The sequence below is a fragment of the Symphalangus syndactylus genome, chromosome 21 (genome assembly GCF_028878055.3).
Source record: "Symphalangus syndactylus isolate Jambi chromosome 21, NHGRI_mSymSyn1-v2.1_pri, whole genome shotgun sequence".
NCBI lineage: Eukaryota > Metazoa > Chordata > Mammalia > Primates > Hylobatidae > Symphalangus > Symphalangus syndactylus.
The window spans coordinates 82917483-82931566 of NC_072443.2; the positions used below are offsets into that span (position 1 = coordinate 82917483).

The following is a 14084-nucleotide window of genomic DNA, read 5'->3' on the forward strand; positions in this document are numbered from 1 at the left end:
CCAGCGGTTGGACCAAACTAGGCTTGGCAACCAGAGAACTGCCTTTTACTGTATTTTTTTTTTGGACTCCTGGTAGAGACTTAATCTGCTTTTCTTTGATTCACACTAATTTAAGATGAAACTTGCGCTTTCATACTGAAAGATAGCATATTTGCTGGCCCTCCCTGTCTCTCCACATTAATCTCCCACTGTCCCCACTGTTTTTGTCCCCTTAGCTCTGACCCTTCTGAACTGCTTACAGTTCCCTGAATGCTCCAAGCTGCCTCTACCCTGTGCCTTTATTCTTTTTGGTCTTTCTAGCTTGGCTAACACCTACCCTTGAACTCTACAGTCAGCCCACAGGGCAGGCCTTTTACAGCTGTCGCACCAAGTTAAGTCTCCTCCTCCGACTTCATCTCTGTAAAAATTCCATTTATTTACTTATATTTGCATGGAACATTTCTGGACAGAAATATTAGAAATAACAACTGTTTGTGTGGTTGTCTAGAAAATGTGGGAGACGTTTCATTATATATGTACTTTTTGTTTCTTTTGAACTTTTGTACTTCATATACTTATTCCAATAAATACAATTCAAATATAAAAACAATAACAAATCTCAGCTGTAGAAGCAATTCTATTCTCTACTATTCTCAGATTAACATATTTTAGGCAGATTTCCATATATACTTTAAAAAAATCTTTACTTTTAATTTCACAATATGTACATTTTCTCTATTATAAATGCCAATGCAAATTAGTCTTTCTGCTACCAGACTTTTCTGACATAATACTCATGTAATTTCCATTCTGGTCTTAAATGTGTTTTCAATTGAGTATATTAAAAAATGTTTTTCTGGAGTGTATTACAAATCCGAAGAGAGACAACTATTTACAAAATGTGAACTTGGGGTGTTTTTAAATTAGTAACATTGAGTTTTGTTGAAAGAGGTAACTGTCTCACTTTTCCTGAAACTAAAAGGGGAGGCTAGACTTTCAGTGCTAAAACTGGGGAAGTCCCATGCAAACAGGAATACGGTTGTCACCCCAGACATTCAACCAATCAGAACAAGGGGCCTGACCAGTCAGAATGAACCCTGGCCCAAAGAGAAGAGATGTTTGATGTAAAACCCCACACTGGGTACTGGTGCATAGCAACTAATTACAAGTCCTGGTTTCACAGCTCTTTCTTCATCTTTCAAGAGTTGATTGCTCATCAACTCTATGACATTTTAAAAAGAAATACCTTAAATTCTATGTTAAACTTCATTATAAAATATGTGGCATAAAGAAGGAATTTCCCTGACATTTGATGCTGTTATGTTCTTAACTGAAGCTTGAAGATTTATCACCTTTAATGGTGCATGCAAAGTAAGTCTTTTTTTTAACTTTAGACTCCTCTAAAAAAAAGATACCATTCCGACAGTTTTTTTTTTCTTCCTGAAATAGTCCGAGGTTTACTAAGAACCACTGAATACTATTGGGGCAGTATGACGAGATAAAAAATTAAAAAGTAAATTAGCAGGTGAAAATAATGAGTTTGTGAGTGGGAGGGGCGGAAAGGACCATAAAAAGTATTCAAGCTGAGAAGAAGCTGAAATGATTAATTTCAGTTAGAAGTCGATAGAGAAAATTTATTGCATTTTCAGCCTAATACTGAAATGCATGCTGAATATGGCTGTTCTAGACTTCATTTACCAGTAATCCATACACATAAGAGTGACACTAAGCAAATAAAGGTGGCAGACCAAAATAAATAAGTTTTCCAAAATAAATGCCTTTTAACAGTGGTTGGCTAATTAGTTAAAATAACAGAAGTCCAAAAAGCAGGTCTATGAAGAAGTTTTCTTCTTTGACGTTTTCTTCTCTGTTCACAATTTGATTTCCTCATTTCAGGAAACTACCAAGAAAGGGAGCAATTTTATATATTCTATGGTTCTTTTCAAAAAGATGAAATCTATAGACTGGAGACTTTGTCTACACGTGGGTTAGTCAGATCCCATGGAACATTTTTAAACTGTTTACTCTGGCCATTTCTGCTGGTTTTGGGGGATTTAGAACAGGAATTCTTTACCCGGAAACCTTTCTGGAGGCACAAAATCATTTGAAATTATCTGCAACCTTTTGTGTTTATGTATCTATGTGTGTTTTCCTGCAGAAGATGTCTTCAGCTTTCTTTAAACTCTCAAAGGGTTCTGTTACCCCCAAAATATTTAGTAAAAATTGAAGTGCTGGCCGGGTGCAGTGGCTCACGCCTGTAATCCCAGCACTTTGGGAGGGTGAGGCGGGCGGATCACGAGGTCAGGAGATGGAGACCATTCTGGCTAACACGGTGAAACCTTGTCTCTACGAAAAATACAAAAAAATTAGCCGGGTGTGGTGGCACAGGCCTGTAATTACAGCCACTCGGGAAGCTGAAGCAGGAGAGTTGCTTCAACCTGTGAGGCAGAGGTTGCAGTGAGCTGAGATCGTGCCACTGCACTACAGCCTGGGCGACAGAGTAAGACTTGGTCTCAAAAAAGAAAAAAAAATTGAAGTGCTACACAAAAGTGCTCCAGGGTCTACATGCTTTTGTGAGTTCTCCATCTCTCTCCTCGCCTTTTTTTTTTTTTTTTTTTTTTTGGTGACAGAGTCTTACTCTGTCGCCCAGGCTGGAGTGCAGTGGCATGATCTCAGCTCACTGCAACCTCTGTCTCCTGGGTTCAAGTGATTCTCCTGCCTCAGCCTCCCGAGTAGCTGGGATTAAGGGTAGGCACCACCACATCTGGTCAATTTTTGTATTTTTAGTAGAGATGGGGTTTCACTATGTTGGCCAGGCTGGTCTTGAACTCCTGACCTCAGGTAATCCGCCCTCCTTGGCCTCCCAAAGTGCTGGGACTACAGGCATGAGCCACCGCACCTGGCCTCTCTCTTTCTTTACACCCTCCTTCCCCAATGTTTTGGTGAAATAGTTTTGTAGGACTTTCTGTTTGCTTTGCTTGTAAAGGGTTGAGAATCCACTCTGCAGGCAGAGTGAATGATACTTATTTCTTACTCATTGTTGCATACAAAAATACATGCTTGATATGGTTTGGGTCTGTGTCCCCACCCAAATCTCACTTGTAGCTCCCATAATTCCCACATGTGGGAGGGACCCGGTAGGAGATAACTGAATCATGGGGGTGGGTCTTTCTCATGCTTTTCTCATGTAGTGAATAACTCTCACGAGATCTGATGGTTTTAAAAAATGGGAGTTTCCCTGTACAAGCTCTCTCTCTTTGCCTGCCGCCATCCACATAGAATGTGACTTGCTCCTCATTGGCTTCCAGCATGATTGTGAGGCTTCCCCAGCCACATGGAACTGTAAGTCCATTAAACCCCTTTTCCTATATAAATTACCCAGTCTCAGGTATGTCTTTATCAGCAGTGTGAGAACAGACTAATACAATGCTATGGATAAGTAGATAGATCCACACACAGAAGGCTTGTTGATTGCCGGGAAAAGGTGGAAAAATTTGCATATGGTCCCAGAAATCTTCAGGGAATAAAGAAATCTAGATCCCAATACTTTCCCTTTCTAGTTTAAGTACATTTCTAATGGACTGGGATAGCCCTGAATAAGACCGACTGACTTTAAAAACAAAACAAAACAAAACAAAAGGGAACCCACTTCAATGGTGAAAGTAACCCTCAGTAGGAGTGAAATCTGAACTGGTAATTTGGACTCTATATGATGTCAGAAAAAATACCTAAAACTTGGAGATAGGGAAGAGATTACTGGGTGTTCTTTCAGTACAGTGCTGGGTTAACTTTCTTTTGTCAGGGCTGTTTCACAACTCATAGGGGCAAAGGTAAACTTGTAGATTTTTTGTCTGAAGGGGTTTAGCCAGATGAAATTAGTTTCTATCAGGTGGAACAGATAACCCTAAGGGTTACAAATTATGGCCTCATTGGATATTAACCAGTTCTTTTTTAAAAATGGAGTAAAATTAATATAAATTAATCATTAAGCATTTTATTTTTATTTATTTATTTTTTTGAGACGGAGTCTCGCTCTGTCACCCAGGCTGGAGTGCAGTGGCGCAATCTTGGCTCACTGCAAGCTCCGCCCCACGGGATCATGCCATTCTCCTGCCTCAGCCTCTCTGAGTAGCTGGGACTACAGGCGTCCGCCACCATGCCCGGCTAATTTTTTTTTGTATTTTTAGTAGAGACAGGGTTTCACCATGGTCTCGATCTCCTGACCTCGTGATCCGCCCGCCTCGGCCTCCCAAAGTGCTGGGATTGCAAGCGTGAGCCACCGCACCCGGCTAAGCATTTTATTTGAAAATTTAATTTATTAATTAATTTAGAGATAGAGTCTTGCTCTGTTCCCCAGGCTGGGTTGCAGTGGTGCAATCATGACTCACTGCAGCCCTGACCTCCCAATCCTCTCACCTTAGCCTCCTGAGTGGCTGGGACCACAGGTGCTCACTACCATGCCTGGCTAATTAAAAAACTTTTTTTTTTGGCCTGGCGTGGTGGCTGACACCTGTAATCCCAGCACTTTGGGAGGCCGAGGCGGGTGGATCACAAGGTCAGGAGATCAAGACCATCCTGGCTAACATGGTGAAACCCCGCCTCTACTAAAAATACAAAAAAATTAGCCAGCCATGGTGCAGGGCGCCTGTAGTCCCAGCTACTCGGGAGGCTGACGTAGGAGAATGGCGTGAATCTGGGAGGTGGAGCTTGCAGTGAGCCGAGATCTCGCCACTGCATTCCAGCGTGGGTGACAGCGAGAGTCCGTCTGAAAAAAAAATTATTGTTTTGTGGATTCAGGGGCTTCCTATGTTGCCAGGCGGGTCTCGAACTCCTGGACCTAAGCAAGCCTCCCACGTCTTCTCTCAAAGTGCTAGGATTATAGGTGTGAGCCACTGTGTCTGGCCTCATGGACTATTTTAAAGTGTACAATTTAGTGGCATTTCATATTTTCGTGATGTTGTTTGACCACTACCTGTATCTAGTTCTGAAACGTTTTCATCATTTTTGCAATGTGTTTGACCACCACTTGTATCTAGTTCTAAAACATTTCCATCACTCCAAAAAGAAATCCTGAAATCCTGTACCCATTAAGCCGTCACTCCCTATCCCACCATCCACTTGGTCCTTGGAAACCACTAATCTGATCTCTGTCTCTATGAATTTGCTTATTCTAGATGGTTTATATAAATAGAATCATATAATATGTGACCTTTTGTATCTGGCTTCTTTCACCTAGCATAATGTTTTCCAGGCTCTTTTGTGTTGGCTATAGTATGTTATCAGTACTTTATTCATTTTTAGGGCTGAATAATATTCCACTGTGTGTGTATATTACATTGTGTTTATGCATTCATCTGTTGATGGACATTTAGGTTATTTCTACTTTTTGGCTATTTTTGGCTATTGTGAACAATGATACTATGAGCATTCAAGTATATGTTTGAATGCCTGTCTTCAATTCTTTTGGGTATTTACCTAGGAGTGGAATTGCTGGTCATGTAGTCAATGCTTAATTTTTTGGGGATGCACCAAACTGTTTTCCATAGCAACTATACCATTGTGCATTCTAACCAGCAATAGACGTGTGGAGATTTCAATTTCTTTACATCTTTGTCAATACTTACTCTTTCACCTCCTTTTTTTTGGTTATGACCAACTTTGTGGGTGTGCAGTATTATCTCATTGTGGTTGTAGTTTGCTTTTCTCTAATTACTAATGACATTGAGCATCTTTTTATATGCTTGTTGGCCATTTGTATGTCTTTGTTGGAGAAATGTTTATTTAAGTCCTTTGTCATTTTAAAATTGGAATATGAGGAAAGCTCTGCTGGCAAAAAAAAAAGCAGGGTAGGAAAATGGCTGCTAAAAGCTGGGTGCATGGCATGTGTTTGTAGTCCCAGCTACTTGGGAGGCTGAGGCAGAAGAATCACTCACGTCCAGGAGTTCGAGTCTAGACTGGGAAACATAGTGAGACCCCTGTCTCTTAAAAAAAGGAGGACAAGAAAATGACTGTTAGGTTGGCAATTAAGAGTGTCTGCCACACAATGATAATACCACTTTCTGTTATATGATTGTTTTACATTCTAAACGAGCACACTTTAGCAGGCTAACATATCTTGTTGGTACTAAATAGATCTGCTTAAAGATGTTACTGTCTGCAAGCAAATCTTTCTGTCTTTCCATTGATCACTCCATCAAACCGCATCCTGATTCAATATTGCGGTGGCTAGGGAGCCCTATGTGTCTTTTTCCTTTAGGCTTCTGTAGAATTTGTGATCCCCTAAGAACCAATTTAATTTAATTAATCTAATAAAGGATAGCACATGAGAAGACTGCTATTGTGCTACAATGCTCAGGAGGTAGCTTTGTGTTTGCTTTTTTTTTAAAGTTTGATTAAAAATCCAATAGAACAAACAGGCTACAATGTATAATTATCATTAATCTCAGCACAGATTATCTTCATGAATTTATAAAAAAAAATACTCCAGTAATCTTATCTAGTCTTGCATTATAGAGGTAAATTTGCTGGGGAGTTCTCTTTTATCTTTCTCCCAGGTTCTATTCTGTCCCAATGTTAGAAACTTCAATTATTTTTCAGTGCATATTTTCTGTTTTATTATTATTGTTGTTATTATTTTTAAAACTATTTACTTATCATTTTTTAAATCCAGTCAGATTTAGCAGTGGAGAGTTATTTCTCACCCTTTTGCTTAAACTTAAAAAAAAAGCTCTTGTTTAAAACGCATGTTGGTTATAAAAGAAAATACAAATAATATAAAACAATAGTAAAACGTAAAAGTTCCCTCCATTCTCCATCCATGCCTCCCTCTCCATCCCAACTCCCCAAGGCCCCTGCCAGCCAATTCCCTATCCTGAAGTCCCCCTCCCAGAGCTGTCCACAGTTAACAATTTCCTTCTTGATCTAGGCCTGTACAAATATGCATATATTCCTATGCACTTAGAGAGTTGTATGCTTTTTAAAAAACCACATTATATATTATTCTGTAATTTTCTTTTTTATTTAATAATGTATCTTGGTCAACTTTTCATATGCATATGCTATATTAAATATATCTATTAAGTATAGATGTATTTAATCTTTTTCATCATGATATGATATTTCATATAATGTATCCTTTGCACTTTTCAAAATATTTTTATGTCCTGCTCGCCTCTTTTTTTCATAGAAAACAGCTCCCCTTTATTATAATTACTTTAAGGAGTTTTAAAAACAGCTCTGATGAACTTTATTAGTACTAAAATCTTGATAAAACACAATCTTGGAACTGGGTAGAAGAAGACTCTAGCTCTGATTTTATAGTGATGATGGTTATGATACCTCCTACTTGTATTTATACATTTTAAGACAATTTTCTATAATGGATTTCATTTAAACTCCATGTAATAACATTTTGTTCTGGAAGTGCCTGCAGATTATCCTGATAACTGTTTTTATTATAATAAAGTCTTACCAGATAAACCTTGAACAGCAAGATAATATTATTATTACACAATCATTATTTAATAAAGATGAAAATTCGTAGCTCTAACATTACTCCATGCCCAGCCTTACCCAAATTTGAATGTAGGTTTCCTGACTACATCTTTTTGTTTCCTACTTCTAAGCTTCAAATTACCTGAAAAATAAAATCAACAGAATTAAAGGGAAAAAGACAATTCCACAACTGTAGTACTGAATTTTAATCTACTGTCACAACAATTTATAGAAAAACTAGACCAAAAAAAATCAGTAAAGACTTGGAAAATTTGAATAACACTATCAACCATCTTGATGTGATTGATATTTATACACCAGGAGCTGCTGAATATACCTTTTCAAGGGCTTAGGATACGCTGATAAAAATAGACCACAAGCTAGGCCATAAAACAAGTCTCAATAAATTCAAGGAAATTAAATTATATAAGCTATTTTTCTGACTACAGAGGAATTAAATTAGAAATTAATAACAATATAATATTGAGAAAACTCTTACATATTTTGAAATAAACATATTTCTAAATAACTCCTGGGTAAAAGAAGAAATCATAGAAGAAATTAGAAGGCATTTTGAACTATATGATAAAGAACTTATAACTTGTTGAAATTTGTGGGATAAAGCTAGAACAGTATTTAGAATGAAAGATAAAAGTTAACATTTGTCTATCAATGACTAAAGGTTGTACATTTACAAGAAGATATAATAAGAGGAACAGAGTAAACCCAAATAAGTAGGAGGAAGAAAATAACAAAGAGCAGATCAATGAAAAAAATCTCAGATGAACAATAAGGAAAATTAATCAGTCAAAAAGTTGACTCTTTGAAACGATCAACAAAATGGACAAACCCCTAGTTAGAATGATCAAGAGAAAAATTAAATACAAATCACCAATATCAAGGATTAGATGTTCTTGTTACAGATCCTATAGGCATTAAAGAATAATACACTGTTACAAACAATTTTATGTCAATAGATTCAACAAGCTAGATTAAACCAACACATTTTCTGAAAAATACAACTTATTTGAACTGAGCAGGATGAAACAGAAAATCTCAATAGCTACATAGCTATTAGAGAAATTAAACACATTATTTAAAACCTTTCTACAGATAAAACATCCTCCAGGTCCAGATGGTTTTACTGGTGAATTCTATCAAACATCCAAGGAAGATGTAAAACCTCTATTTCACAATCTTTAACAAGAAAGAGAGGAGAGAATACTTCCCCACTCATTTTATGAGGCAAGCATAACCTTAACCATCAAACCCGAGGAAGACATTACAAAAGAGAAAGTTACAGATAAGTATCACTCAGGAACATTGATGCCAAATCCTTAGCATAAAATTAGCAAATCAAATCCAACTTCTATGAATGCAAGCTTTTTTTTTTTTTTTTTTTTTTTTTTTTTGAGACAGGTCTCTCTCTGCCGCCCAGGCTGGAGTGCAGTGGCGCGATCTCGGCTCACTGCAACCTCCACCTCCCAGGTTCAAGCAGTTCTCCTGCCTCAGCCTCCCAAGTAGCTGCGATTACAGGCACGTGCCACCATGCCCAGCTAATTTTTGTATTTTTAGTAGAGACGGGGTTTCACCAGGTTGGTCAGGCTGGTCTTGAACTCCTGACCTCGTGATCTGCCCACCTCGGCCTCCCAAAGTGCTGGGATTACAGGCGTGAGCCACTGCACCCAGCCCGAATGCAAGATTTAAGATTCAAAAAATCTGTGAGGTGAGCAGATCACCTGAGGTCAGGCAGGAGTTCAAGACCAGCCTGGCCAACATGGTGAAACCCCGCCTATATTAAAAACACAAAAATTAGCTGGGCGTGGTGGTGGGCGACTGTAGTCGAAGCTACTCTGGAGACTGAGGCAGGAGAATTGCTTGAACCCGGGAGGCAGAGGTTGCAGTGAGCCGAGATCGTGCCACTGCACTCCAGCCTGGGCAACAAGTGCGAAACTCCATTTAAAAGAAGAGAGAAAGAAAGAAGGAAAGAAGGAAAGAAAGGAAGAAAGAAAGAAGAAAGAATGAGAAAGAAAGAAAGAGAAGAAAGAAAAAGAAAGAAAGAAAAAGAAAGAAAGAAAGAGAAAGAAAGAAAAAAGAAAGGAAGAAAGAACTCCCACAAAGTCTTTTTTCCTGTCAGGCCTGAGACTATTTATTTCTGCCAAGAGATACCAAGAGATACCAAGGCAGCATGTGGAACTTGCAGGAGAGCCCCAACTGTATCACATTGCCTGGTCTAGGAAGCTTCTTCATTGCCATGAGCTCAAAACTCTCCTCTCTCATCCAGAGACGCCAAGGCAGCTAGGGACAACAGTAGGTAAATCGCATCTCATCCTTGTCTCACCAAGAGACATCTGGTGGCCTGATCTGAATAAAACTCATCTGTCCCTTCAGCAGCACTAGAGGCATCAGATAAACCAAATATATCAAAATAACACCCCAAATTCTCTGAAAATTAAACTCCCATTGAAACCACACTCCACAAAAGTAGGCCAAGACTTACATGCTAAACCTAAACACGGTGACTCCCAAAATAAAAGATTAACATAGGACCCAGAGTGTCCTAATTAAATAGAAAAATGTACAGAATGCAATTAAAAACCACTCCAAAAACCAAGAACTAAGAAAATCACAATTTAATAAGAAAGAATCAACTGACATCAACATTGAGATAAATAAGATTCTAAAGCATCCATCATAAAATTTTTTCAACAATCAATTACAAATTCTCTTGAAACAAATGAAAGTGAAAAAGTAGAAAATGTCAAAAAGAAGTAGATGTAAAAAGGAAGAAAATGGGAATCATAGAACTGAAAAATATAATAATAAAAATTTTAAAAACTTGCTTGATGGGGTCTATAGTAGTGTGGAGATGGGAGAAGATAGAATCAGTGAACTTGAGGCTGGGTGTGGTGTCTCACATCTGCTATCCCAGTGCTTTGGGAGGCTTAGACAGGAGGATCACTTGACGCCAGGAGTTCAAGACCAGCCTGGGCAACATTGTGAGACCTTGTGTCTATGAAAAAAAAAAAAAATCAGTGAACTTGAGAACAGAGCAATAGAATTCACTCAATCTGAACAACAGACAGCACATAGAAGAAAAAGGCACTTCAGGGGCCTGAAGAAAGTAATATGACAATCCAGCATTTGTATCACCAGAGTCTCAGAAGGAGAGAAGAAAGAGAGTGGGGCTGAAAGAATATTTGAAGAGATTTGACTGCAAACTCCCCAAATTTGGCAGAAGACACAATCTTACACATCCAAGAAGCCGAGCAAATCCCAAGCATGAGAAACCCAAGGAAATCCATGCCAAGACACATGATAATTAAACTTGCAAACTAAAGATACAGAAGAAAAATCTTGAAAGCAGCCAGAGAGACACAATGCGTTATGTATAGGGGACACCAATTCAAACAATAGCAAATTTTTCATCTGAAACCAAGGGGGCCAAAGGAAGTATCACACTATTTCTAAAGTGTTGGAAGAAAACAACTGTCAACCATAAATTCTGTATCTGGTGGAACTATTGTTCAAGAATAAAGAGAAAAAAGAAAACAGTGGCAGACAAGAAAAACTAAAAAACTTTGTGGCTGGTAGAGCTACCATTAAAGATTGGCTAAAGGAATTTCTTAAAACAGGAAGGAAATAATAAAAAATAAATCTTGGAGCATCAGGAATGAAAAAGGAAGAACAGAAAAAGCAGAAACATAAATATATACCGTAGGCTATCTTTTTCCTCAGCAGTTTAATAAATCATATTCAATGATTGAAATAAAAATTATAACACCATTTGATGCTGGAGGCAATGATATTTAAAAGCGGAGAAAGTAAAGGGACCTAAATGGAATTGGGATTCTATACTTAGAAAAGTAAAATGGGCTGGGTGCGGTGGCTCACGCCTATAATTCCAGCACTTTGGGAGGCCGAGGCGGGTGGATCACCTGAGGTCAGGAGTTTGAGACCAGCCTGGCCAACATGGTGAAACCCCGTCTCTACTAAAAATAACAAAAATTAGCTGGGCATGGTGGCAGGTGCCTGTAATCCTAGCGACTCGGGAGGCTGAGGCAGAATCACTTGAACCCAGGAGGCGGAGGTTGCAGTGAGCCGTTATGGCGCCATTGCACTCCAGCCTGGGCAACAAGAGCGAAACTCTGTCTCAAAAAAAAAAAAGAAAAAAGAAAATGATACTGGTATGTGTTATGACACATTTGTATATTAAAATACCCACAGTAACACTATACAAAAATACATAAACAACATGGGGGTCAGAGGCACCAATCCCCTGGCAGTCAAAAATCCATGTAAAACTTTTGACTTGCCCAGAGCTTAACTACTAATAGCCTCCTGTTGACTGGAAGCATTACTGATAACATAAACAGTTGATTAACGTATATTTTTTATATTATATATAGTATACTGTATTCTTATAATCAAGTTGGAAAAATGAAAATATGTTATTAAAAATCATAAGGAAGATAAAATGTATTTACTATTAAGTGAAAGTGGATCATCATAAAGGTCTTCATCCTTATCATCTTCACATTGAGCAGGTTGAGGAGGAAGAAGAGTTGGTCTTGTGTCTCAGGGATGGCAGAGGCAGAAGAAAATCTGCTGTCTTGGTCTCTTCATCGTTGCTGTAAAGGAATACCTGAGGCTGGGTAACTTATATAGAAATAAAGGTTTATTGGGTTCACAATTCTGATGGCTGTAATGTTTAAGATTGTTCATCTACATCTGGTGAGGGTTTCAGGCTACTTCCACTCATGATGGAAAGTGAAAGGGAATTGGCTGTACAGAGATCACATAGTGAGGTAGGAAGCAAGAAAGAGTGGAGAGGTGCCACGCTCTTTTAAACAAACGGCTCTCAGAGGAACTAACAGAGTGAGAACTCATTACCCCTAAGGGACGGCATTAATTTATTCATGAGGGACCTGTCCCCACTACCCAACAGCTCCCATTAGTCCCATCTCCAACACTGGAAATCAAATTTCAACATGAGGTTTAGAATAGACAAACATCACAACCATAGCATCTGCATATAAGTAGACCCACACGGTTCAAACCTGTGTTTAATATAGTTGCCAACTATATTTTTGAAAGACGCTATAAATAAGTCAGGATGGAATTCTAAAAAATGTTCAAGTAATGCACAGGAAGTCAAAACAGAAACAGTGAAATGAGATCTAGAGGAAAAAAATAAAAAACAAACAACTCAAGCCAAGATGGCCAGCTAGAAGCAGTTACAGTTTGTGGCTCTCATGAAGAGGAACAAAAGGGGTTAGCAAATACAGCACCTTCGACTGAAACATCCAGGTACTCTCACTGGGACTAATCAAGGTAACAACTCAACCCAGGAGAATGAAGGAAAGCAAGATAGGACAATGGCTAACCCAGGAGCAGCAACACGGAGCCAGGGGAACCTCCCCAACCCAGGGAAGCGGTGAGTGAATGTGCGACCCTGGGAAATCATGCTTCTCCCATGGATCTTTGCAACCCTCATCAGGAGATCCCTTCGTGAACCCATTCCACTAGGGCCTTCATCTGACACACACAGCTGCAAGGAGCCTCAGCAGAGCAGCCGCTCAGGCACATGTGGAGGCTCAGGAGCTTTACATACTCTGGCTCCAGGCTTCCCAGCAAAAGTGACTGCAACTCCAGCAAGGTGGGAGGTTGGATCTCTGTACACACTCCTAGGAAGGGGGCTGAATCCAGGGGGCCGAGCAGCAATGGAATGAGGACCCCACTTCTATGGTGCCTCACAGGACAAGACCCAGTGGCTTGGAATTCCAGCCAACCACCACCAACAGCGTTGTCCCTACCTGGAATGGAGTTCCCGTGGGGAAGGGTGAGCTGACATCTTTGCTGTTTGGACGACTCAGCTGTTCTAGCCTGAGGGCTTTGGAGAGTCTAAACTGACTGGGGGCATACAGGATGCCCCAGCACAGCACAGCTGCTCTACCAAAACATAGCCAGACTGCTTCTTTAAGCTGGTTCCTGATCCATTCCTCCTCACTGGGCAGGGCTTCCCAACCAGGCCCTCTGGCTACCCCTGCCAGTGTTCTCCAGCAGACAGAGATTTGAATTCTCCCTGGGACAGACTTCTTGGTGGGAGGGGCGGGCTGCCATTTTGCTGTTTGGGTGACTTAGCTGTTCCAGCTTCCATGCTTTCTTTGGAGAGCCTAAGCTAACCAGAGGCAGAGGCAGTACCCCCACACAGCACAGCCACTCTACAAAAGCATGGCCAGACTGCTTCTTTAAGCAGGTCTCCTGTCTCATTCCTCCTGACTGGTTGAGATCTCCCAACTGGGGTCCTTCACCACCTCCTACAGGTGCGTTTGTGCTGGCAACAGGTCCATACCTCCCTGGGACAGAGCTCACAGAGGAAGGGGGCAAGTTGCCATCTTTGCTGTATTGTGGTCTTCACTGGCGATACGTCTAGATACTGGAAAATCTGAGGTGACTAGGGACTGGAACAGAACCCCAGCAAACTGCAGCAGCTCTACAGAAAAGCGGCCAGACTATTAAAAGAAAAAAAAAAAAAACACCCATTCAAAGGTAAGCAACCTCAAAGACTGAAGGTAGGTAAGTCCACAAAGATGAGAAAGAACCAGAGT

The 14084-nt window shown here is 39.8% G+C and overlaps 1 long non-coding RNA gene across 1 annotated transcript in view; it reads left to right on the plus strand.

The window, feature by feature from the left end:
• The first annotated feature begins 1113 nt into the window (after positions 1 to 1113).
• LOC134735503 (uncharacterized) overlaps positions 1114 to 14084 on the plus strand; it is a 38217-nt gene continuing 25246 nt past the window's right edge. Inside the window, exon 1 of the long non-coding RNA XR_010118687.1 lies at positions 1114 to 1350. This is a non-coding gene — a long non-coding RNA (uncharacterized lncRNA). The remainder of the gene's footprint in view (positions 1351 to 14084) is intronic.